The sequence below is a fragment of the Cupressus sempervirens genome, chromosome 10 (assembly GCF_028749045.1).
Source record: "Cupressus sempervirens isolate cs-2001-9-10 chromosome 10, ASM2874904v1, whole genome shotgun sequence".
NCBI classification, from domain to species: Eukaryota; Viridiplantae; Streptophyta; class Pinopsida; order Cupressales; family Cupressaceae; genus Cupressus; species Cupressus sempervirens.
This window is the reverse complement of record NC_143127.1, coordinates 133,804,715-133,810,103: the sequence shown is the minus strand read 5'-3', so window position 1 is coordinate 133,810,103 and position 5,389 is coordinate 133,804,715.

Sequence of the window (5,389 nt, the reverse complement as noted above, 5' to 3'; positions counted from 1 at the left end):
AATGCTTCAAAGTCAGGTTAGGGGCATTAAATGACCTCAAAAAGGGCCATAAAATGGGGGAGGAACAAAGCTCTTCTATAGGCTATAGAGGGCTTCGAGAGCTTTCCGAAAATGTAAACAGTTCATCAATCGGAGCTACAGTTCAAAAGTTATGCCTCCCGAAAGTTCGGTTACCATTTTTGGATTCTTCTAGATTTGCACCAACTTCAAATGCAGCTTTTGGAGCCTTCTACTTGGTCGATGGATGCCTACTAGCACTTTCTAGAATGTACTCTTAGTCCTTAACCCTCTGAGGTCTATTTAAGTACATTTTTAGCATTGTAAAAGGTAGTTCGGAGTGGAGTTTGAGAGGAGGTATTGAAAGGAGAAATTATCTCCAGTTTTGTGCTATTGTAAGCCCTAGGGCATGTTTTGAAGTCTATTATCTCTGTACTAAATGTACTAGCTTATTTTCACCATTAATACAATTTTCCTTTTCCCGTTGTGTCCATTCTGTGCTTGGGTGCTGTCTCCATCAAGAACCATCGATTTGAATAAGTTGAAACTTGAATCATTCTAAAAGAGAAAATATAGGTCTAAAGCCATTTTTTATTTTTGATTGTTCTAACTACATATGTTATCTATAATATAATCTAAGATCAAAGTGAAATAAGTCTATTTCCATGTAATTTTTTGGTGGGAACTAGACCCCTAATTTCTAGCATTTTTCAGCAACTAGAAAGTTATCTTTAAAAATAGGAAATTATATCATTTATTTTTCCAAATAATTATTAAAAATTATAATCCAAAACTTCATCCATTTCTAAAAATTTCATCAGTTTAATTCAAATTCTAACTCTAAATAATAATACAAGATTTATGTCATTGAAGCTGAAAAGTTATACTTTTGTTAGCCTTTTACTTTGTAGAAGGGTGACACAAGTTCGTGCTTTTCCCCATAGAAGAAGATGATGTAGAAGATGAAGAAAAGTCAAAAGAAGAGCTTTTAAAGAAGAAAGGTAAGGTTATTATAACAAAATTGCAAAAGCATCTACCACAGTATTTACAAGGAGGACATCTAGAAAGAAACTGAAGTTGGGTGAAGAAGTAAAGGATAAAATTTCAAAAAATCGTCCACCCACCTTTTAGGAAAGATTGAAATAAATTTATTTAGGAGTCGACATAAAAAACTTTAGAACATTAAGATATAAAACTAGAAATGTAGAGGAGAAGTAGCAAGTTGAAGACATGATTGTGTCAAAACTAGGAAAATGAAAATATTCTCCAAGCCAACTTGCAAAAAAAATTCCCAATGAATTAATGGAGAAAATTAATCCAAGATGGGAGCATGCAAAGCAAACAAATAAGGACATATATGAGCAAACCCTGAGGAAACTCATTCTGAGCTTGAGTGATAAAGAAGTCAAAGAATCCATCAAAAGGAATGAAGAGAAGATAACTTTGAGGTTTAACACTTGTTTGATATTGGTAAATGACATTGAACATGTGGTGAGGAATACCACAAAAAAATGGAAGAACATTTATAATCTTCAAAAATAGAGTAATTTTGTTGTTAATATTAGTGACAAGGATGAAGATGATGGTGAACATGACAAGGAAGAGGAAATTGATAATGAAGAGGTAACACATTATGATAATATATATGATGAGGAACATGAAGAGGAAGCTACTAAGGAAGATCTCCCCAAGGTTCAGAACATTGAGGAGACCGACCCTGAGAAGATTGCTACAATAGTGATAGCCTCACTTCCTCATTCTTTGAGAAAAGTATTGAAGACATAAAGCTCAAAAAAAGCTACTGCAAAATTGGTTGTATCAATCATTGCAGGTTCAAAAAGTCAAATATTTACACATGTTCATCTCAGTACTTCAATGATAGAAGTGACCATCACTTCATCTATCGAGAAGTTAGAACTTCCTCCTCCATTAATTTTGATCACACAAGGTAGTGACCATCACTTCATCTATCAAGAAGTTAGTACTTCCTCCTCCATTAATTTTGATCACACAAGGTATTTCTTCAAAAAGTGTAGTATCTACATTTTCTACCAATCCTACTATTTCTACCATTGTTTGTGTTCCAACCATGCAAATAATAAGTACTAAGACACTTGAGACCAAGCCTCAACCGAGTACAAAATTTTTTAGAAAAGGAAAAGAAAAGGTAGAAGACATTGATCTTGATGAGGATAGAGTTATCCTAAATTGGGATATCTCCAAGCTAAATACTAATCAGATGAATATAGTAGGAGAGCTACTTTAGAAGAGAGCTAAGAAATAGGGGCTTAGAGAGGAAAGAAAGAAATAATTTCAAGTGCTTGAAGATGCAACGAATACTCTTGCAAAAGCACTCAGCACTGAGGTTGATACTTCTCAAGCAATTTTGGCTCAGTTAGCAGAGGTAGTCTAGAAATTCAACAAAGATTTGATTGGACAAGAGAAATTGTTGTAGAGAGCAAAGAAAAAAATTGAGAATAAAGTTTTGGAGCTAGTAGCACAAAGATTGCAATACATCAAGTAGACTTGTCTACTATTCTAGGCTCTTTTGAAAGCTCTGCAACAATGTAACTTCTTTATTTGGTAAGCTATGTGATACATACATTTTCACTTCATAAATTAAAGGAAAACTATCCAAGATTGATTAAAATCTAAAGGCAAGTGCACAATAGTTGCAACTTGACCCGAGCTATAGTTCTTCTCAATATACAATGATCGAATTTCTAACTGATACGCAAGAAAAATTGTTAAGGGAAGAAGCTAGGATAAGGGCTACACTTGTAGATATATAGGGTATGACTCTTCCTAACATAGATGCAATGTAGAAACATATTGCATATGCTAAAACCATCATCCATGATAAAAAAATTCTCCATTGCTGATCACATGATAGAATTATCAGCAGAGGTGGAAATTGTATTGCACACAAGCAAGATGTTGCGAGAAAATTGGGATACTCATTCTTAAGGTAAATTCTGATTTCTTGTCACATATTGGCATTACTGTACAGAACAAATTTTTGGAATTTGTGTAAAAAATGGGGAGAAGATGTGATATATAAAGGAAGAGAATATGTAAAAGGAGCAAAAGATATATATAACATGTAAAGCATATAGTAAAAAGGGAGAAGATATAAAGGGAAGAATAGATGAGAAGATAAATAATGTGTAAAGTATATTGAATATATATGTATGGGGGAACAACATCATATCATATATATGTATAGATATTCAGATAAACATCTCTTACAAAAGCAATTTTGAAAAATCTCAAAAATAGAGTACTCTACTGAGTTGAAGACACATGATGGAGAATAAAGATTATTTTTGGAACTTTTTGAGTATTGAGTTTTGATTGATAAGTGTTTTTTTCACTGATACCAAAGGGGGAGATTTTTGACATTGCAATCAAGTTTGTTATTAGTGAAATACACTTATTCAAATAGTAAGTAGCTATTGAGCTTATTATATAGTTAACAATGTTAACCATGTATTTTAGACTCTACTGAGCTCTATAGTTGCTATCGAGTTTGAGGAACAATATTTAGTTTGCACCAAGAAGCTCTTGCCGAGTTGGTGATTATCAATATAAACTGAGCTTCTTATTGTTTATTGAGTTTCTTAGTGCCAACCAAGTTGTACGATGGTTATAGAGTTCATAGTCTTAGTGATGTGAATCTAGTGTTGATCGAGCCACTCAGTGTCAACCAAGTGATTCAGTTTATACCGAGCTCATAATAGTAGCATTGATCAAGTTATGCAGTGTGAATCAAGTGATTTAGTTTATATGTTGATTTTCATAGTATTCACTGAGTCACCAGTGCAAACTAAGTTTAGACTACTTTGAAGTGATCAGTATGGATTGAATTTCAACATCTACCAAGTGCATGATGATGTCAAGCATTGATAGTGGATGCCAAGTATCAGAACCTTACTGTGTTAGTTGTCAAAACTTGAGTTCCTATAGTTGAGCTGACTTTGTGTATTTTGTGTAAACTTGTATTGTAGGCAAATTTGATGAATTGTAAATTGGATTAGTATATATGTAATGTATTATATCACATCCAAATAAGAATGTATGTATGCAACAAGTAGTAAGAAGCAGAAATGCAAAGTAAAAGGCAGCAACAACATAAGGAGCAATAAAATACACAAAGTTCACTTAGATAGATAATATGCTATACCATGGAGACATGAGAGAAAGTAAAATAATCAACAAATCAAGAATCTAACTAACAAAAAACCAAAGCTAACTTCCAACTAACATTCTCAAAATGTTTCCAAGCCAACATATGTACTACAACTTCTTAATCACACTCACAAATGATTTTTTCTCATCCAAGAACTATAATATAGAAAATAGCATTAGCCTCCATAAAATACAAAAAGTACACTTAGATAGATAATATGCTACACCATGGAGACATGAGAGAAAGTAAGGTAATTGACAAATCAAGAATCTATCTAACAAACAACCAAAGCTAACTTCCAACTAACATTCTCAGAATGTTTCCAAGCCAACATATGCACTACAACTTCTTTATTAGACTCACAAATGATTTGCTCTCATCCAAGAATTACAATATACAAATAGCATTACCCTCCATCAAATTATTAGTATGAAAGAAGACAAAATATTTATGGAGAAGTTTAAACATTTTATAATTTCATTTCAATGAGATTCACAATATATATTTTTATCAATGCACCAAAAAATGGATTATTATTTTCAAATCAAATATCCAATACAACAATTTTATGCATTTGTAAGTTTTATTGTAAGAACAAATAAAAAACAACATAATCAATTTTATATTTTTTTAATCCCTAAGATGGGGAACAATTCTGTTTTAGGTTTTTATCTCAATTTCATAACCATAAATTGAAAATGAAGTATAATTATTTTCATAAGTAAATATTAAGAAAAATTAGAACCTAAACCTACCCAAATATACCATATGTACACTAACCTTAAACAAAATCTTATCATAACATGAAAGTAAATTTAAATTTATCAAGGATGGGTGTTATATGATATAGTAAAATAATATTATATGATAAATTATAAAATTTAATTATTGGGACTTACCCATCGCAATGCTCTCTCTCTCTCTCTCTCTATATATATATATATATATATGTATATATATATGTATATATATATGTATATATATATGTATATATATATGTATATATATATATATAGATATGTATATATAGATATAGATATGTATATATATATATATATATATATGTATGTATGTATATACATACATATATAGATGTACATACATATATGTATGTACACACATATATGTATGTATATACATACATATATAGATACATATACATATCTATATACATATATATATATACATATATACATACATATA